Source organism: Toxotes jaculatrix, chromosome 20 (genome assembly GCF_017976425.1).
Source record: "Toxotes jaculatrix isolate fToxJac2 chromosome 20, fToxJac2.pri, whole genome shotgun sequence".
Taxonomy (NCBI): Eukaryota; Metazoa; Chordata; class Actinopteri; family Toxotidae; genus Toxotes; species Toxotes jaculatrix.
The window spans coordinates 6810328-6833259 of record NC_054413.1 but is presented as its reverse complement, the minus strand read 5'-3'; the positions used below and the strand labels follow the sequence as shown (position 1 = coordinate 6833259).

Sequence of the window (22932 nt, the reverse complement as noted above, 5' to 3'; positions counted from 1 at the left end):
TTGAGAAAAAAAATCTATCCAATGACCAGTGTTGCTTTAGAGTAGATATCTGAGGTGTTTACACTGCTTGTTTATCTTGCAATAACTTTTCTGTTTTCTTTTTTTGTGAATGAAAAATAGTTTATGGGGCCTTTGCATGAAAGCTGCAATTTGTTGTACTTGGGCAAATAACTGTGTTTATAAACTTTGGTCTTTATCGACGAAAGTATGATCGAGCTAAGTTTTAGACTGTATCCATACCAAATTGTGGAGTTTTTGCCTTTCAAAGTGTTTTTGTTGTGTATCTGCAAAAAGTGTGTGTGAATTAAAATCCACCAAACAGAAACACACTTTGCCTTAAAGTTCAAGTGTGAACTTTTTATGAAACAGAACTGTGCCGAATCAGAGAAGCAGTATTACTTCAAATGCAGACTATTCAAGTTTAATGCCTTTATGAAAACTGCTGGTACGACATTATGAATTTACTCATCAGCGTATATCTATCTATATATGAACATGTTTAAATAAAATTACAACACAGAGTTGTAGAATACAATGCTATTTTTTATTTTATGTTGGAAGTATTCTTTGGTATAAATGTACATAATTTGTATCATGTATTAATTGTGTAATTAACTGCCTCCTGAAAACTGCAAAAGAAGAGTAAATAAAGCTTGAAGATTATACACAAACAAGTTTCTAGCTTGTTTATATGAAGCAAAGCGTTCATATTTGGCTCTAAAAATACAGAAAAAAAAACAACTGAGGCCTGGCTAAAGCAGTAAATGTGGCCGTCAATCAATGCTGAGCCTCTGCAGGCCTCAAAAAAACCAAACGCATTACTGGCTAAAATTGCCTAGAAGAGAAATACATACTATAATAGTTTTAAATAAATGCTGCAATATGTCAAATATTCACAAATTTAATCACAAAGGTTATTCATTTGCATTGCTTAACAAACACCCACTCGTTCTATGAGCTGTTCAGAATCAGATTCACGGAGGATCAAATTCACGGGTTTTGAGATTAAAACATTTGCAAAAGCATCCAACATTATGCAAGGGAAAGCCTTGAACAATTCCCAGGCATGTTTCCTCAACAATGCCTTATCTGCATTTCCATACTTGCACCACTAGTCTTTGAACGCCATGTCTAACGGTCAGTGACTACCATTAGAGCAGATAGGGCTGCTCCCAGCAGTGTCTTCACGACGGTCAGTTGTCCTCGCCGCCTCTGAAAAGAGCCTGTGCTTCTATCACAAGGCAGAAATGAGAGACGAAAGCAGAGAGAGAGAGAGAGAGAGAGAGAGAGAGAGAGGGAGGGGGTGAGAGAAAGAGAGACACAGAGAGAGAGAGAGCAATGAAGGTCAAAGCCTGTCATGCCTGCAGGTGGCTGGTTTCCCCCCTCCCACCCCACAGTAACCCATTCTCCACACACAGCTTTCTCACTCACTAACTCGTACGCTCTTTCTCCCTCATATACACACACACACACACACACACACACACACACACACACACACACACACACACACACACACACACACACACACATATATATATATATATATATATATATATATATATATATATATATATATATATATATATACATATACACACACACACACACACACACACACACTTGCACAAACATCTTACTCACACTTGGTTTTATTATATTGCTGCCCGCCACGCACAAACATTTCATTCATTTTCGTTCCTCCTCACATACGCACATGCCCCTGTTGTTTTGGTCCTTCATTCAGCGCATCAATAGGAACCTTCATCAAAATATTCACAGGCAGAGAAGCTCCCTGAAGTTCAGATAGGGACACCAATGCATGAACAATAGCTCAAGCTGTAAGGCTGCATGGGCACATTCTCCTGCAACAAAAGCTTTTATCTGAGAATAATTTGTCTCATCTCTCAAAGTGAGATTCAGGTGGCCAAGTGACCTCAAGTGGTCGATGCTCAGGGCTCTTAACTGCAACCGAAAAGTCTTGCGTTGCTGTCAAAACGTAATATATGACGATATAAATCATTCAACAGAAAACAGAACAACAGAAAAATAAAGTATCTCGAGAATGAGATGTAGAAGCTATAAAAACGCCTGGAATAAAAGTTATCTTTTGCAGTATTGCTGACAATTTCGTAAGATTCTCATGCTGTAAAAATGGAAGTGAGCGCAGGATAGATCAGGAAAGTATCAATGTCTACCTCTAAACACAAAAGGGCCCCTTCCTGCTATGACCTCTCCTACCATCCTCCCCCTCCCCTACTGTGTCATTTACCCACAGTTTCTAAATGCTTCCTACGGCCAGAGTGGAATCTGCTCAGAGGTGCCTGGGCTTTGTGGCGGAAACATAATTAAAGTGGTGAAAGATGTAAAAGGTGAAGAATGGGGATGACATCAGGCCAATTTCACACTTGGCACTCGAATGGCTAGGTCCAAGCCAGGACTCTTGCCTCGCAACACAGATCAAAGCCCACTGTCACCGCACCAGTGCAGGAAAAAAAAAGGCAAAAGGACACCTAACTATGCTAATCCCCAGGACGAATATATTTTAATCTTGTTAGAATACAAGTTAATGCCGTGGCTCAGTGACTGAACTTTTTGGCAAGAATGAGAGGTGGACAGAACTACTTTTACCTTTTCTACATGAGGTGCCCCTGTCTGGCACTGGATAAACAGCCAGAGTCTGAACAAACTTTTCTTTTGGGCAAACTCAGCGTATTATAAAGCCATATACTGTACAGGCTGCAGATAGCAGTCACAAGCCACTGAAAAGGCGAGCAACAGTTTTCATTAAGAACAAGGATGGTGGGGAGGGAAAAAAAAAAAACACTCAACCCCAGTAGCTGTCTCAGTGACCCCATCTGAATCCCCACTAGGGCACCTAACATGCAAAGGAAATGAGTATTTTGTGGACTGGTTTGTCCCCTCTCACATTGAGCCCTCCTTTCTGAAAAGCACCTTGGTAACCCTTGATCTCTCATGTATGGAAGTCAGGGCACTGGGGCCTGCAGAAGTTGACTAGGCAGACAATAGCAAGCGGATGCTTTCTGGAAAAGTCACACCCAGGCAACTCTCATTTCACACACCGTGTTTGAGTGACCCTTGAAAAAAGATGCAAGACTTTTCTCTAAAGATTCTTTTTGTTCACTTAACGAAATTCAGGAAAAAAAAAAAAACATGTACTCTTTTCCCATGTAGCTACCACATCTGGTTTCTAGAGTGGATGTTTTCTGCTCAGAAATAAAACGTGAAATCATTCTTGCATTAAATTTCACAAACTTGTTTATAACGTGATTTGATCAACAGTGCTTCTTCTCTTCGTTGGCCGAATCATGGACATGTCCCAAGAAGATTAGTCTTTTTTCAGACAAAATGTGGAAATAAAAATGAGAGAACACCATGGAAAATATTAGTTATCATTAAAGAGCTAGTTTTGCATTGGCTTATGTTATTTTTCAAATGATGACAGGTTGAATCAGTTACACTTGCAGGTCAAAAACGATTTTTTTTCAGGCGGCATGTGGTACAACACTGTCACCGGGTTTGGTAAAATTACAGGAATTCTGAAATTAGATCACAATGATCCCTTTGCAAACCCTAAACTAACACTAACTTTCAAAGTGATGCACTGATATGATGGTTGTATCAGCAGATGTCTTTCACTGAACAAAACAATTCATATTTATTTGAATCCATGAAACATCAACAGATTTTGTCCATTTCTGACTTTATGTTAACACTATTAATGATTATTTGGATTATTGATGAATCTGTTTACATTTTTCATTAGTCAATTAATCATTTAGCTTATTAAAATACTATTTTTTCAGAGCATGAGGTGACTTTTGAATTGCTTGTTTCACATATTTGATTTACATGTTTCGTTTCCATGTGCTGCAAGTGTTTGGGAGCTTTGATTCACAAATTACTTAATTCATTATCACAAACCAGAATTGTTGTGAAATACTTGTCTGGCGATCAACCAGCTCATTAATCAGCCTACGGTTTCAGGACTAAATGTATTAAAAGTAACAGGACTATAGTGTGTGTAAAATCTGTAATATTTTAATTTAAGTTCTTTCCCATACAGTCTGAGTACGAATGATGCACAAATACATGATGTTCTTCACCAATTTCTGGATCAATTGGGATGACTATGTTTTGTTGTTGTTTTTTTTTTTAAATCAGTTATCATCCATTCATGTTTACACAATATGCCCCAGGAGTTCATTTTAAGATTATTCCAAACTTTTCTTATTTTTGATCAGTATGATCACCTTCAGAAATTTTAACACCCAGAATTGTAGTTGATATACAGTTCAAAACTAATGATTCCTCAGTCCTTTGGCCACACATCTTGTTCAGTATATATCATAATCTTAAAGGTTTCTCAAATTCCATCTTGGAATATCTGAGTAACAAACTTAGGTATTGGAAATTTCAACAGCACCAACACTTTTATATCCTTTAACTCTAAGAGCTTTGTAGTTTCATAACAAAAAAAGCCTTTTAAAAAAGTTGTGACTGCACAGACATACTACCTTTCTGAAACCGAACCTGTGATTGGGTGTTTTATGCTGTATCTGTAATGCACAGATGTAAACTTTTGTTGAATGTTGAATATCTTCCAAAATAAGTATGGAGTTTATTGTCAACAATATCACAAAATCAAATACAAGAGTAAAACATTCAGTACACTGGTGAAAAGACAAATGCACACAAAGGTGCCAGTTGTAATGTGATATGGTGCATTATAATGTCATAATTCATAAGTTAAGGGAGTCTATGCAATGAAAACTAGGTCTCTTAAAAGGAAGCAGTCAAGGTGGTTGTGTTTCTAGGTGCTTCTTAAAAAGTCTCTCTTGCATTCTTCCCCTGCAAACTAAATTAAGATGTACAATGTACAGTCATGCCAGTTCTTGCCTTTTTTTACTGAGTTTGTGCTGCTTGCTGACACACAGCTAGACAGGGTCAAGGATACATCTGACTCACCTCAGGCCCCTTGCTCTCCCCTGGGACTGGCCTGTCACTCACTTTGTGGTTACGCATCATAGCTGACAGAGGCACAAAGTGAGAGCTCGATGCTGCATCAACAGCAGCAACATCATCACCAAAACCCATCCTTAGCATGACATCTTCCTCCAAGTCCATCCACCAACTCTCTACACTGTTGAAGGGAAGGGAAGAAAAAAAAAAAAAAAAGAATCACTTTCACACCAGAAGCTAATAATAAAATGTCATTCAGTGTGAGCAGGAAGACCTAAAAATAGAAGATTTGGGCGTTTACCTTAAAATTCTCCACACTGCAGTTTGGATATGGAACACTTTGTGAGTTCTGAAGTGGCAATCAGACCTGCAAAGGTTTAAAAAGGTTTAAAATGATTGGCTGTAATACTTAATTTCAGCTGGTTTATTGAGACTGGATAGTCACATCTACAGCGTGTGAGCCATTTTAAATGGCTCTCTAGCTCATTGGAATAATGCTGGGTTGGTGTAGCGTATAGCCTTTAATTGGTATTAGTTAGATGACATAATAAGCACATGCATAGAGCTGTTTGACTAAGAGCAAAGGGTTTCAATGATCACTGATCACAGCACTTTGTTCTTTCCACATTAAAAATGAATATAGTCAACGAAATACTGTACTGCACCACTTCTGAATACAAATGATGCTGTGGCCGATGCTGACAACCCAAACTAAGACATATTACAACTAAGAAACACATACACACAGTATATGAATGATATGGCTTGTTTTTACATCTTAGACGCTACAGAGCAAAAAAAATTCTGTGATATTCAGCGAGCGACCGTTCCCATCGTGCCAAGTTGCTAACCGATAATTTGGAGAATATAATGGCAGCTCGCCAAAGACCTGGGTGATGAGTCCAAAATAATGTTAACACTTTCCATTACAATGTAGCAAGTGTCACAATAAATACCAAACAGCACAATTTGCACTGATGTTTTCTATTAGGTTGCACCTGTGCTCCGAAAATTTCGCTAATCATGTTTGGGTGAATTTTTCAGTTTTAAACGTCAATTATTTCACAGAAGAACATACAGCAACATTTGGTTCTATCTATGGACATATGGACGCCAAAAATAGAGCACTGTCGTCAACTATAGATTCTGGATGAGTCTGCGACAAAAGAGGAGAACCCTTCACCAGTGTCAGCACTATCTACCTGTCCAGACATCTTCAGATTCTCCATTGTGCCAAGACGGCCGAATACACCAAAAATAATTATCTCGGTTTGAGATGGCATACAAGGCGAGATACAGCTCAGTCGACTGTGCCTTAGCTCATAGTAGTGGGCGTTACTCTCTTTCTCCCTCTCACTCATTTTGCTGCATGCTGCCATTTTAACTGCTCCTGAGTGGCAGGCGAGAGGGCGGGGTTGGTAGTGGCGGCCATGATGGCGGAATCACTACACCCACTCCTGAAGAACAGCCTCAACATCAAAGCCAATTCACATATAAGCCTATACTGTGGTTCAGGCCAAAACCAGGGACTCTAAGCATAGAGCGAAGGACGACGCCGAATAAACAAGAACAATATCAACAACACTGCACTGTGTGCGGCCCGAAACGTAACTATCAGTGTATACACATTCATCCTGCTCATTATATTATTCTGACAATTTGTAGTTACTGAGAAAAATCCTCCCTAAATATTTGCACAAATATACATAAATTCTAGACTTGTAATCAGAAATCAAAAATCAGATGTTTAAAGTCAAACATTCAAAAAATTCAAATTAGCAGCATTATTTGTGACACTGCACATTTCTCGAGAGTCCATTTAGAGTATATTCTAGATCTTTTTACTTTAATCACGTAAGTACAGGTTACGAGAAAAGTATATGTTGAAATAAACTGAAGAACATCGTGTACGTTACTTCCATATATTGAAATCTACAAATCACGGTTTCATGAAAATAAAAACAGAAAAAAAAAAACAGAATGAAATATGTCTGGCCAAGACAGAAAAGATAGATTTGGCTCAAGGCACAAAAAAAAGCTCAGAAAGACAATTCTTCCTCAGCAATGTAAATGTTAAATATTGAGTGAATGTAAGATTATTATTCTTTGTTTTACAGGATAGAACAGATATCAAATTCAAAGATTACTTACTGTGAACGAGAAATAAAATCTCCAAAAACGTATAAACATTAAAAAAACAATCATGAATCAAAAACAGCAAGTCTTCCTTCGTGTTAGATTATGTCACAAATTAAAAGAAAAAGTCGTCCCTCCAAGAAATGTCAAACGGACATGAAACTCTCAGAAAAGTAAGAGTCATTTCAGAGCTGAAAGGCAAAAGCATTAGTCAGCAATATTGTTGTCCGTCTTGCACATCTGACCTGACGTTCTGTGACCTGACTGAAAAAGTCACACAATTATTAAAATCAAGAAAAAGAAGTTTTGCCAACAAATTCATGCTTGTGGTCCCTCAAAGGAGATTCTGTGTTATGTGGGTCACATCCATACCCCCGCCTCATTTCCCCACCCCCAACCATGAAAATTAAAAAGGAAAAAAAAAAAAAAATGTCTTCCTTGGATAACCAGAGTGGCTCCTAACCAACTACATTTGAGGTCAAAGTTCATTATGTCCCCTTGGCAACACCAGGGCAACAAGCAAGGGTGTCTAGACAGGTCATGGTATCCCCCCCGTGCCCAAACCAACCCACCACCCCTGGCTCTTTCCGGAAGGAGGTGTCAGCAGCAGCCAAGTGCAGGGTAAACAGGGCGGGGGGGGGGGGGGGTGGCCTTTGGCCCTTGCGAGGTCGGATCAGCACTTCCACCCTCCACTGATCAAAGATGGGGATCCTCCATGCCAGGGCCTTGGTCAAAGGGGGCAGGGTCGGGAGATGAACTCTGCGTTTCTGTAATCTAGACGTGTCCAGACCCAATTGTCTTCTTTCACAGCCCAAAATGGACCCTTCCGGTGCTGCTGATTACATTAGGGAGGACAGCCTCTTTTCACAGGGGTGCCCAGACAAAAGAGGCGCTTCCGTGCCCCTCGCCATCTGGTCCCAAAATAACAGAAAAGGTCCCTGAAAAAAAAAAAAGCAGCCAGCACACAGCCTTAAATGAAAAGAAGGCTGTTTGAATAGATGGGATGGCTGGACAGATAAGCAAACATACAGTAAAGCCTCACACATTTACGCAGAGATTGGAACCCAATCTACATCAGCAAATAAAGCCGTGTACATGGGCTCCGATGAGCAGGCCTGCAAATCACTGACGGATTTAAGCAAAAATGGAATTCTGCTGTGCACCAAACAGAGAGCCGTGCCACACATACATCGTTATTACTGCAAACTATCAACGCCCAGAGGCTCTTCCATTAGTTTAAACTAATCTATGTTGGACCACCGTGGACCAAATGGACAGATCTGTGATGGAAATTAGAAGAAAACCACTAAAATATGTGATAGTTCTGAGTTTTTAATACAACACAGTCAATACGGATAGAGATAAATAATTTAAGATACAATACATTAGGCATAACCACAACTAACAAAGCCTGGACGGCCAAAGATTTTTACCTCTGAATTTAGTAAATCAGTAAAGTAAATCAGTATTGCTCCTGCACAGGTGTCCCATTGAGCTGATTAGCCAAATTAGCAGTAATTACAAACTCATAGATACTGCACACTGTATGTTTGTCCTAACCCTGGTGGTTGTGTAACTAGTGGAGTGATAGTACAAAATGACAACACAGCTACTAACACTAAGATGAAGAGCCTGGGTTTCAAAACACATTACAGTTCAAGTAATGAGTCACGTGAACATCCTTCCTGTCAAACAGTCTTGGTTTTTGAAAACCTGATATGAGATGAGATGATTCTAAAAGTAGAAAATGTTAGTGAATACCTATCCTGACCTCTTTGCTTTCTTTTGAAGATTATGTCCATTTTTAAATCCAGTTGTTCAGTGTATAACAATGTGGTCTGTTCAGTCCTGCAGGCTCTTTGAGAGGTTCACGTGTTCAACATGCAGGCAATTTCAGATAAGCTACACAGCGTTATACAGTCACAAAATGTTTAACTTGGGGCTTTTGGAGCTCTGTTTTGCTAATGTTGATTATGTGCTTTGCTATGCATGGCCTGTTTTTCCTCTCACAGTTTAAGTCCACAAGGAAATCTGGTAAATAAACAACCTCATTAGTGGCAAAGGTGATGCTGCCCTTGATCTTGAATGGTTTTGTCAGGAGAAAGGTGAATGTGCAGCATTGAGAAGTAAAGTTAGACTGAGTAGCCCGTCCATATGGGACCACCTGCTTTGTTATGAAAATTGATTTCATAACAAACCTACAAATCTAAATTCAACTCTTGACTGGCACAAGCCAAGCAAGGGTGATGTGGAAAGAAATACTGCATACAAGAACAAATCTACCTCCAAAACATAGTTTTGCACACACTATATAATTATAACATCGACAAATCACAGCGATATTTTTGTTTTATGCCAAAATTTGATACTAAACAAATCTCAAGACCTCAAAGTTGTGGTGTCCATCAGCCATGACAGGGAAACTTGGATTATGAACCACTTCACTGTCATCTCATCTGAACACAACAAGATCGCAGTTTACAGAACCAACTACAGCAAAGAATTCACTTTTAAACAAATATATGCATCCAAGGCTTCAGACAGATGTGTCATCCTAACTTTGAATGTAGATATGGAAGATTTATGAAATCCAAATGAAGAGTATCGCCAGAACAAATGTTTTAATCAATCATGAGATATACTGTTGGTAGAATTGGGACATACATAACATCCAAGGTAAAACTCATGAACCAGATAAAGTTTCTCTCATGAGCTCTGAACTCCAGAGAAATTATGTAAAGCTGGTTTTAAGTACCGAAATTTAATGTAATTTTAATATCTTTGGTTTTAAAGTTTTTAACGATAAACAGCACTTTAGTGAATCATTTGCCTTCTGACTTTTCATTTTATACAGCCCAGCTGATTTTCTACCTTTTCTCTATCTGCTTATTCTTCATTTTCCCTCTTATACAGGAACTATATATAAACTACACCCTGCCCCAAAACTTTCAGTTTTCTGTTTTTCATCTCTATATAAATAAGTTAAAATAAAAGCGAAACACATGAATGGAAGCAAATACAGAAAACTGTGATTACACACTAAAATGCTTTGCCAGGCCAAAAATGGTCAGAGGGCACAAAAAAAATAAATATAAAAAGAACTGTAAGCGAATGGCATTCTACTGGTATGATTTTTGACAGCTATATCCTGAGAAGAGAGGAAATTACTGTAGAATTCAGTGTCTTAAAAGACTTACTTCACACATGACAACAAGCTCTTTTCATACCTGCTGTGATGAAGCAACACCCTGCAAGTACTTTACATCTGATTTTTTTTTTTTTTTTTTCATCTGTGCCATTTCTAGGAGAAGCAGCTCATATTAAAACAATATGGAGAGCATACACTGAAGCAGGTGAGGTGCTGTGATCTTTCTGCTATTCTTGTGCTAAAGCTCAAGAGGAAGGTGTTTTTTTTTTTTCTCAGTTTCAAATAAAAGGACATGTTCCAGTCTTCAAAGATGTGGCACTGGCACATAAAGCTATAACTGCACTATAATGCTGAAGACTTAATATATTGACTTAAATTTAAACCAGGATATGCCATGCATAAACATGGCTTCAACAGTCAGTTGTCAACCACACTGGTTGTTCTTTGTAATGATGCTGCACACTTGCACCTGTTTTGGTAGCTTTAGACTGACAGTCAAACTTCTCACATGCACACATATACACACACAAACTGATGTGGCTGATGTTTTTTTTTTGCACTTGTTGGTCTTGCAATTATTGATAATAATTTTTAAAAAAAAAGGTAAGAAAAAATGCAATTCAATTTTATTTATATAGCACCTTCCACAATCAAAATTGTCTTAAAGTGTTTTACAGAGACCCAGAGCCTGACCCCAGAGCAAGCACTTAAGGTGACAGTGGCAAGAAAAACTCCCTTTTAACAGGAAGAAACCTTGAGCAGAACCTGGATATGCTTGCATACCAGAAGAGAACACAAAATTCCAGGGCAGATAAAGCCAGAAAGTTTACACAGTTTTGCTGAGGTGAGAATGCTGCTGATGATAATATATTATTCACAAAATGATGTGGCCAATGTTTTTTCTTGCACTTTTTGGTCTTGCAATTATTAATAAAAAAATTTAAAAAGTAAAAAAATGCAAATAACACCAGAAGGTTTACACCGTTTTGCTGAGGTGAGCATGCTGCTGATATTATTCACAAAGGCTCATGACAATTTCAGAAAACCACTTAATGTATTTGAACTTATACACCAGTGTAACATACAGATGTTAAAACACTACTTTTCTATTAGCTCTTACACAGAAGTCTTACAAATAGAAAACTTTTATATTCATCAACTACTTTTCAAGCAGGTAGTGTGGAGGGGGGAAAAAAAATAATGCAGAGGAAAGAGATTCACAACCAGTCAGAACTGAAATGAAATACACTCTCCCTCCTAAATGTCTACTCCCAACACATTTAAAAAAAAATATTTCAGACTAGATGCAAGAAAACCAAAGCTCCAGCAGGTCAAGCTACAAAATCTGGCAAATACTGTCCAGAGTAACACATGTGCCATTACTCGCCTGAACAAAAACATTTCTAGAACTTTCTCTCCACTGCTCTGACTCTCAACTTTCCTTCTATCTCAGTGAAGACAGCAACACCAAGGGGAGTTCCCTTACTTTTGCTTTCACTGAATCCTTCTTCCAAACTCTCAATCCTGCACTTCGTCAAAATTATTTATTTTTTTTATGGGCAAAGCAAATCTAAATAACAGCCACACTGTAAAGTCCAATCCACTACTGATTCATTGGATGTGCATCTGCCGGGGGTTGCACATAACTGGCAGACACCAGCTCGGTTTCACAACTGTGGGATAAGTGAAGTGAGTGTGACATATAGAGGGCAGGTGGTGCCAGTCAAGTGAAATACACAAGTGTAGTCCCAATCTGTAGTTTCTTAGCTCCATAATTAGTTATTTTTCCATAGCAATCTCCAAATTATGTCATCAGGCCTTACAGCGTACTCATTATTCACTGCAACAAACAAGCTGGAAATAACACTCAATCCTATGGAGACCTGAAAACTGCGTTCCAGGGAGGGACTTGAGTCGCTGTGTGAAACCAACAAGAACCAACACGACACCTGGCATTTTCCAGCTAAAGTGGGCTGTTGCACACTGCTGAGCACAATAGCAAGACATGCTTCTTAATTGTGTAGGTTTGAATATACTGAGAAAAAAAAAACACACATATGGCTGTCCACAAACAGCTTAAAAACCAGAAGCTTTTTTTTTTTTTTGGATAAACATGTATGTGTAAGAACTGTTTACACGTTTTAAAAAGGCACCTAATCTTGAGGTCACTGTTCACCTGCAGTAATTACACATTTTGAGAAAGTGCCCAAAAGCAGTCAGTAGCATTAAAAATTAATCTAAAAAATTTTGAAAACCAAAATCAGAAATAATCAGATATGGAAAAAAGTAAATAAAATATTTCTAAACAAAGAAAGGAATGAAATGGTTTTTAAAATGGCACTTGACACAACTTTTCTTAGAATGAAATGAATCCACAGAATAAACAAGTTTCTATAAAAGGCATCAAGGGTTAATTAATATGCTTATTCTACTATGAAAGAAAAGCGATAAAAATATTGCAAGGTGTAAAATTTTTCTCACTTAGTGACCTTGTAAACAACAGACACGTCATTATTTTGTCCTCTGAGGTGACGCCTTAATTAATGTTGTATTTTTAATATAAATAACCATTTAACTCTACAACTTGCCCAGCTGCACTGTTGGAGGTGAGAGGGGAAAGAATCCAACAATTTATTAATCAGGAATCTAAGACATTCACTGTGAACTGTAAGAGTAAGTAAATGGAAACAAAAATTTAGTTTTACTGAAGTTTCACTGATGGTTGGTTAAACCGGTGTCTCAATGTTTTTAAGACTGAACATGGCTGAAGTTGAACATGACTAAGTAACTGCTTACTTGAACGATTTCCTGTTGAACCCTTTCAAAGTATTTTAAAATAAAAGCAGTCCTTACGTACTATACACTTGCTTATGCAAAACCTTTTTAGGCTAAACAAACTGATCACAGGTTTGAGCTCAAATATTACTCAAAACCAGGTTGTGTTCACCCTGAATCCTGAATAAAAGTTGAAGAGATAAAAAAAAAAACAAAAAAAAAAAAAAAAAACTAAAGTCCTAAAATAACAACTGTCATGCCAACATACAAATCATACCATTTCCATGATTTGAGAAGATATGTAGAATATATGGAGGTTCTGAAAAGTAAATATTAAAATCAAAACTTATTTGAACATTAGTGTCACTGCTCAGACTGAATTCAGTTTCAAACATGTCATGATAAGAAATGTTAAAATTTTGAAATAACTGGTTATTGGCGCTAGAGTGTATATTAAATAAATAAATACAAAAACAAATGTGAGAATCAGAAAACCTTTTTTTTTTTTAAAGTTCTTTTAGCCACTGCACTATGAAACAGTTCTTCTACAGTTGACTAAAGTTGACTACCACTTCTAGTTGCTATAAAGATAAGCTAATAAGTTGCCAACTACAAAAAGCAATGAAAAGGTTTCATCAGACAAACATTACTGACAATGAACGGACATTTATCACTACTATTAAAAGTTAAATCACCTTCAGAGCTTCCAGCTATTGCTATCTGAACATATATTTTATATTTTTTGAAAAAGACTAAGCTACTGCAATAAAGCCCTTGGGAACTGGTACAACACCTGCACTTCGGAAATCATGTGATGCCTGCACTTTCATGAAAGTGACATGTGCCCCTGACTTTAACACAATGCAAACATTTTAAAGAGGGTAATTAGTCAACAGTTAAAGGCAGTAATCACCTAGTGATGAAGATAAAAGGACTCAAAGGAAAACAAACTGGAAATGGGCTGGTACCATTCACATCACAGTCGGATTCTAGAGGTCATGTGCTAAGTCCTGTTAAGAGCCTCAAAGGGCAAACACTGAACATTGAGCACTTTTGTGTGAGTGTTTAGAAACACAGCCAGATTTTAAGCACACAAACACGAAAAATATCAATTTCACATTTGGTTTAACGCTTTCACACTTTGTGTCACTGACGCCCAGAGAGACGGGCTGTGGAAGACAAAACACAGCTCCTGGATAAGGATCATGTTAATGCCTATCAATTAGGATCAAAAGGGGATTAACCGGCATGGTTGCAGCGGTGGGATGGGGGCCCATGCAAAGTCACTGAATACTAGGGGTCACACCCCCGACTTCATTAGGCCTGACCTTTCCACGCCATTGTGTGACAGGAAAGAGACCCTGCAGTCTGTGTTTCCCCTCTACCCACCTTAGATGGCTTATGGAGAGTCAAATATGAGACATGCAGAAAAGCCGTTAGAGATCAGTGAAATATGAAATATTCACTTTCAAAGTCCAGGGAGACTTATTAGGTTTCCACAACTTGGTGCAGGTGGGTATTTACTCATCAACATCTACCCTCCTTGCAAAGGAAATAATTTTTTTTCACCTTAGAGAGAAGTGAGATTTACTAATTAGTCATGGTGCAGCCTCCCCTCGCTATGATGTACCGCAGGGTTGACGAGCTCTAACTCTGCCTTGCCGTCTTAATTCACAAAAGGTCAAATGGCAAAGTGAAAGCAGGTACTCCAGGTGTGTCAAAATAAGCCCCAATTAGGGAAAAATGCAAGTTCACCCTCAAGTCTTACATATCTGACTTTGAAGGAAACTTTTGGAAAAGCCTCTGAATGGAGGAACTTTTAATGTACTTTTTTCCCTTTTTACATATTCATTTGATACATAGAAACAAATGAGAGCAAAAAAGAGAAAACTTTTACACCAAATTAGTGGTCACATAAACGCTGGGTTTCTCAGTGTTTCCACAAGACCCAGTCCACTACCACCGCTTACTGCTAAACAGGGCTGTTGCATCATTAAAAGTAGCTGCTGCATTTTTTTTTTTTCCACACCTGAGATTCAACGAGGCAAGAGTCTGGATAAAACATGAATAACTTTGTAGTTTCTCTTTAGTCAATATATAAAATTAATGCAACAAGTTACAGTTTGATTCGAGCATCGTTGGGGTTGAAAAGAGCAAGATATGTGACTGAGCGGACCAGAAATGAAGACTTAACTATTAACTATATTGAATTGGACTGAACCTGGTTCTCAGAGTATACAATATGGCAGCCTGAGCAGATGTTAGTACACATTCAGGTAAGAACAATTATCATACTACTCAACCATAATGTGCTTTTGATTTTACAGGGGTCTTTGATTAAAATGTGTACCAAGGAAACACATATCTGATGATTTATCATTACCAGAATGTTTTTTTAAAACTCCTAAATATCACTACACAGTTTTGGTAAAACTTTATGTAGTAACACAAGGAAGCAATGTATTTTACATTCAACCTTTCATACCATACCTGCACAGTATCTGACAGGTAAAAACCCCAGCGAAGGGTACAGTGAACCTGGGTTAGATAACTAATGGAGACCCATTCTTACCAACAGAAAGCACATGATTTTTTTCATCTGTGTAAAGCGGTGATGAAAAAAAAAAGAAAACATTTAAATCTTTTAAACCTTTTAGTTGACAGTTAAGCCCAAACATTCAAGGATTCTGATCATGTTAGTTTAGACGAACAGACCCTGTCATTTTCATGAACAATAAATCTTGTAACATGTTAAATGCATAAGAACTTGAAACTGTCCTGCCATTTTGCTTAGTGTAGAGGACTACTCCTCTTCATTTCACTTGCTTCAATCCAGTGGTATGTTTTTACTTTCCATGTACTCAGGACTCAGTGAAAGTTCAGACTTAAGTAAAAAAGCAGAAGTTCATCTCAGGCCAAAAGTTTCTTCCCAGTAACTAAGTACTTGTTCAGGCTGCTGTTCAGTTTAAGCAGGCATGCAGCCTTGCACTGCAGTCAAACAGTGGTCACCCAGGCCTACAGCTTTCTTTGTAGCGTTCATGAGGGTGTTATAGATGAGCACACTCCATTTAAAAGTCAGTGGTGGATTTGCAGTCAAATGAAAACAGGAAGTATTGCTGAAGCTGTCAAGGCTACGCAGCTGAGTGGGAACGGACATGCTGCATGTGCACATCTTAAGACTGGCTGGATCACAAACAGCGGAAACGAATGTAGGCTACACACAACATTCACAATCTAGTCAAGAAAAGCATGTGTATTTACCTCTCACAAAGCTAAGAAATAACTGTTCTAACAACTGACATTTACAATACAGTCACTGTGCATTTTCAGGTAGGCAGCCTCCTTCTAATGTGGGACTTATATTTATGAGATACTGAGAATGATGTTGGGGCTGCAGCTTACATTCAAAATCTCTGCTCACTCAGTGAGCAGTGTGTTGACTGTGTTTGTTTTAACGGTAAACAAAGGTCTGCTATCTCAAGCTAAAGATCTTAATTTTGGCCCAAGATCAATTTCATACCTAAGAAACTGTGTTTGAGCAGAAGACGAGACAGTTTGCAAAATCCACCCGATAAACAAGTCACTCATGTTATTCTATCATTAGGGAATCTTGAATAAATTATACAGGAAACAAAGTCAACAGTATCTGATCGACGGAAATATTAGATCTGAAAAACAAAAAGCAATATAGGAACAACAACGGTAATGTAGGACATTATCGAAAGCGTTTGTGGTCAACAGACGTATCAATATGAATATCAAAATGCTGAAAATTTAACACAACTAGGATTTCATTTCTATGACTGACAACAGCTGAAATAGTCTAATCTGAATGTGCATGATCACAGCTGGAAAATGTCCACACTGTCTACTTGCATTAGTGGAATTTGTACTATATCAGTGAAGTAAACTTCACTTGTTTTGTTTCATCTGCAAAGGTCAACAGGTTTGAGAGCGAAAAAAAAAATCTCGATCTGACATTAAGCTATAGATTTAGTAATTCCGACCTGCCTAGTTTCCTCATGACACCACAACACATGCATAAACCCAAAGTGCCTTTTCCTCTCTCTATTTTCGTGGCAACAGAGCAGAGGCCCAGCTTAATACGTTACTGACAGCCACTGTTGTGTTAGGTGGCATCAGAACACAGTCTGGCTTTCACACGAGGTCTTAACAGTGGACGAAAACAAGCATTCAAGGGGGTAAAGGTCACCTAAACCTTTTAGCAGTTCTACATCACAATATACAATACTTTATATAAATGTTGCAATGGGTGGACTTTAATTTAAAGTGCATTTACAGCATTTACATTATAAAAGATATTAAGATTACTTTTCAATTTCAGTTAATGCAATATAACAAACTAATAACGCAGCACTATAATCGCTATAAAGGCTTTGATTTTCCATAAGCATAATATACATCAAGACTAAGAAATTTCATTACATTAGTTATATTTAACTCTGTGTATGTATGTTGTTAGTTTTATAATAAAAATAGTACCGTGCATAATTCAACAAATAATTGCAAACTGAAATAAATTGAAAATATGTGCATAATATGATCATACAAATCAGAAAAAAAAATTTAATGTAATTTATGACGGCGATGAGATATCAAATATATTTGTCGTAAATAATGTTTATGATGCACGATTCACTCAAGACAAAAACAACACTGTATTTAATGTGTTTCATTTTCATATAATTTGCTTTAAAATTGAAATAAACAAATTCCAACGAGATCGAGAATTAATTATTGTTCTAATATTCACCGAATGAAAACCTTAACTTCACATCAACAGCCCCAAATCTGCAAAAAACAAGACAAACCACTCGCCTTAAAAAATAGTTTGCTTTAAATTTTTTTTTTTTTTTTTACGCAAACACACAGCACAAATTACTCATCACCTTATGTTTTTGATGAACTTGCAGCATAGCTCATTTGTGTAATAAAAAAAAATACTAATAAATAATAGCAACTGTGCTTCGCACACAATATTTAACAGCAAATAATTTTATTTTATGCCGTTAACATTCTGTTACTGTACTATCTCATTTTACAGGTGGAATTTAAATACTTTAAATCTTCATCGAAGTGCATTTTTGGTAAATCGCATTAAATATTCCATCAAAAGCATTCGTAAGATAGTTTAAAATATATGAAAATAAAACAGGAACGTTTTATGATAAAATCAAAATGCTCATTCAAAAAAATTTAATCGTGTTGCGCTTGACAAAAAGTAAAGCTATAATTCATAAACCACAACTCAGTATAAGTATTTTTCACATGCACCTCTTTGAAGTATTATTTTCAAATCTGTTCCACTGAAAAGTTTGTTTACTCCACAAAAGTAGTGCCGTTTTCTGACAAGATTTAAGCTGCGAGTTCTGATTTCTTTTTCCACAAGCTACACTACAGTTCACCTCTTTCGCCACTGCCTAAAACCTAAAATGGACGCTACTGGCTTTGAGGTATCAATGGCAAAGACCAGCAAAGGGTCACAGCTGTGCAGTTGTGCTCTTAGGAGTGAACGGGCAAATGGATCCATGCTTTGGCAGACTGCCAGGAGACTCCTTAAAATACAGGGAAGGCCTTGATTTAAAATATGCCACACCACTGTCAAAGGAAACTGCGTCATTACGCAGCAGAGGCTGGTGAGGTAAACAACCCACCGTTTACAACAGACAATGGCAGGTGCTGCTGTTGTACAGAGCAATGCTTTGAAACATGCTCAGATTTTACTGTGTATGTGCACAGAAATAACCCAAGAAATCTTTTCATTATAGCTCAGGAAGCATTAGAGCCTAGATGAAAGCCTGTTTTCTCCAGACATCATCATGATGTTGGACCTCGTGACTACACTGTGGGTGGAGACAAGCAGCCAATAGCAAAACAGTATGAAGATTCAGTGCCCTTCTTGCATCAGCATTTTCCGGCTAAGCCTCAAGTGAAAGTTACGTGATCCATATCCATGATTATCTTATGAAGAGATCAAAAATCAGGTTTAATAAAAAATGATTGCTGCTGACGAGTGAATGACAGCAGTGAATTTGATTAGCCATTTCTCAGCATCATATCGTGCAGAATTGGAATTGCAAGCCAGAGCTCAACCTCTGTAAATACTGGTGTGCAGCGGACTGATATTTCCCTCAGGCAATCACATTCACTCACTGCAGCACCTTACAGCATTCCTAGAATTGCTTTTCTCAACTTTAAACGTGCCCAAATGAGCTTTAATGAACAGGTCAACACAGATCTTACCATCTGGGCGCACACATTCCAGCGTCGAACACAGGAAGGCATGACAGGCAGCAAAGAAGCCATGGATCTCCTGTGAGAACAAAACACAAAACATTAGCAAACAACTATGCAACTTGAAAAGAGTCATGACACAGAGAGAGAACAAAAGTTGGAATAAATCATAAGGACAAGCATTAAATTAAAAAGGCCATTCATTTCGATTGTTTACTACATTGGAGATTTAGCTCCAGTGTAGTAAATAAATATTACGTTGCATTCGGCTCAAGTATAGTTGAAATTATTTAAAAGCAAATAATAGTTTACCAGTAGTTCATGGTTCTAAAAAAAATACGTAAGCTGTACTTGTTCTGATCTAATTTAAGCCGCATAAATTCAGAATAACCTAATTTTAAGGTAGTACTGAGTAATGCAACACTTGATGAGCAGCAGTGATCACACAAAACCCACTCCATTTATTACTGAGGCCACTACTTGAGATATGGACTAGTGGTCAGTTTTCTTAAATGATACTGTGTGCATAACCAAAAAAGTCTCATGACACGATTATGTTTTGTGTAGCAGAAACAAAAAACAACCGCAGGTCATACAGTGCTTTCAAAAAGTTTTATTCTAATCAACATTTGCAAATTCATGACAGTAAATATAAACTGTAATAAGTTATCGCAAGACAAATTTAGAAACCTAAAACTCTGCTCTCCAATTCTTTCTTACCTTTCTAATTGAAATTCCAGTCATTTTTGTCAGACACCGGATCAGGCTTGGGACAGGCCTGCAAAGACACTGCATGTTTTAAGTGTGGTTGCACGCTCCAGTGAAAACATAGTCAACAAGCACTCAAAAACTATTAAGGAATATGACAAGACGAGACCAAAGGAGCTGTCTGACAGCAGACGAGTATGTACTAAGTAGGTGATAATGAAGAGATCTGTCCAGGCTGGTCACTTATACGGGAAACAGATAAACATCACAGACTCACTGAGTGAGAGAAACTTGTAATGTCAGAGAGAAGCTTGGAGCACTTTTGAAAGCCAATGTTAATATTGCCTGCACCCCACCACCCCTCACTTAAAGAGAGCACTGTGAACAGCATACTGCAGCTTCTTTGACTTAGAAACACATATCTTTGCTAGCTTGGTGCAAAACATGAATTTTTAAAGAAGTAAAAAAAATAATTTATAATCTTTCCTTCCACTTTAAGTGAATTTAGAGCTTCAAATTTATTGAATGGCAGATTGCTGTTTATAATACTAAACCTCCTGTTTATTTTTTACCCCCCTTTCTCATCAAGATTCAAACATTTCACTATGCAAAAAAAAAAAAAAAATACATTTGAGTTCACCATGTTAAGAAAAGCTAAGATATTGCTACTGTCTCGGCGATAGCTATTGTAAGTTTGAGTAATTGTAAGATACTGTAAGTATATTCAACAGACAGTTGAGTCTTCCCAAGAATATGGCTTTCCAACGATGCCTTATAAAATGATGCATGTAACTATAATAACACAAATCTTTCAAATTAAGAGCCACCAATGACACTTGCAGAGAAATTATGGTTGTTCGCAACAAATGTTAGGATATCGTGCAAGCATTTGGCAGTGGTGAATCAGACAAAATGGCTACCAAGCGTCCCAAAAACAGACAGAGAGGCAAAGGGAGAGAAACTAGCAAAGAAAAAACTTCCATCAGGCCAAGAATGATATGAAAATATTGGAACTCTCTAGTTACTGAGCTGAGCTGACCCAAGGATGGTGAGCAGCGGTAAATGAATCATTCAGTCGACTAAACGCAACGAATTTAGGTTAGAGAAAACCCTTAAAGACTGAACATTCACCATCGCTTCCCTGCACTATATGCTCAGGCAGGTGATGTCTGTTTCATTTAAATCCAGTGTTACGCTATCCTTCCCATGCTTTTTTTTTTTTCTTCACCTCACATTAATTCATATACGTCATTGGGAACAACAATGCTATAGCAGCCATCTTGCCCCCAAAGAGTAGACACTGGGAGGGGGGAACACGGCTCCCCAAGTCATATGACTGCACTGTCTGCAGACAACTGCAGTGACAGAGCAGAAGCGTCTAGACGAGTCTGAGGCAGCAGCACATCAGGTACACATACACTGTCGCTCACAACTTACTTTGAGTTCCACAATGTGATTGTGATTTCAATTTTAAAGCCGTCTTTTCACTTCTGCACAGTGAGTTGCGAAAGCTCATCATCTTGGGAAGGAAACAGTTCGACGATTAACGTTTTTAAACGTATGAGGAAACACTGTTCACACAAAATTCTGGTGAAGCTAAGAACATTTCCAAATAAACCAAATATGCAAGGCTCGACCAAAGAAAATGCCTAAAACCCAATGCATAAAATATCACAGGTAAAATGCGACGATGCAGCCAGAAACATTTTTATTACAGCTACTAATTATACTGTGAAAGAAAGCAGACATACTTTTTGTGATGCCATCAAACAGTGTGGGAAAAATGTTTAAAATAACTACTGGAAAAAAAAAAAAGCGCTACAAATGTTTTTAAAACTGTTGGTGGGAGATGTAATCATGACAAACTAATAAATGCAGTTGCCTGATAAGTGTTAAATCTAAGCAGTATCGCCCAAACAACACTCATTCTTGAGTGTTGTTTGGTGAACATGCTCTGTCTCAACCTACACTGTGAACAACAACCAACCTTTTTGCACCCGTGCGTGCTGCCTTCTGGATGGTGCACTCCTCTTGAACTCCAGGGCTGAGAGTTGATCCCCTGCAGAGCACAAACAAGGACAGGAAAAGACAAAACAATTCATACGGGCGCCATATTACCTCACCTCAGGACCACATGGTTTAGCTGATATTGGTTAACTGCACGTGTGCGTAATTAAGGATATTTGGTCGGTGCTTTGTAATCACGAATTGTTTAGGAAGTGTAGTTGAAAGGGTTAAAATGAGAACTGAGAACGAGTCCACACACACAAGACAGTTCCCTCCTCAGGTGTTTGCTGAGTAACAGGTAGCTTAAGCGCGCGTGGGGTTAATCAACAACCCCACGTCAGCAAAGGTGCGTCACCTGCGCATCCTCCTGAAGTAGTGTGAATGAGGTCAAGTACTGAAAACAAAACAGCTGTGTGGAATTAAGAAGAAATTAGAACATATATGTGCATGTATATCAAACGCATTATTTTAACGACAAAAAATGTACCGTGGCACTTACAGTTAGTTACGGTAGAACAAGCTAATTCAAATTATATGCTAGAAAACCGTTTATACACCGAAAACCACACAGCTAACATTCACAAATAAACGGCTTTTTTTTCCAGCAGTGTAATGCCGCAAAATCCACTATATGTTAGGCAACTTGCACTCTGGCGCCTGCCTTACCTGCCTGTGCATAAAGAGCTGTCTGCTGATAGACTGCAGGAGAAAAAACTTTCACAGCATTTATCAGAAAAATATTTTTGGCTGAGCGTGGCGACTCGTGGGCGAAGGCGTTTGAGGAGGAGAGCAAAAATTCCCGTTTCCAACAAGAAGCTTTCTCGCAAATGAGCTAAGAGATGTAAAAACTCCATCTCCCAATTTTATCAATTTCAGACAGACTCCAGACAGTCTCCAAGCGGTTACGTGCCTGCTTGTCT

At 38.0% G+C, this 22932-nt stretch overlaps 1 long non-coding RNA gene across 1 annotated transcript in view; it reads right to left on the bottom strand.

Moving 5' to 3' along the window:
• Nucleotides 1-621: 621 nt before the first annotated feature.
• Nucleotides 622-22932, bottom strand: part of LOC121200199 — a 26506-nt gene continuing 4195 nt past the window's right edge. The window contains exons 3-8 of the long non-coding RNA XR_005896517.1: nt 21993-22064; nt 20018-20075; nt 19307-19376; nt 5285-5350; nt 4990-5164; nt 622-1231 (exon numbers count right to left, since the gene is read on the bottom strand). This is a non-coding gene — a long non-coding RNA (uncharacterized LOC121200199). The remainder of the gene's footprint in view (nt 1232-4989; nt 5165-5284; nt 5351-19306; nt 19377-20017; nt 20076-21992; nt 22065-22932) is intronic.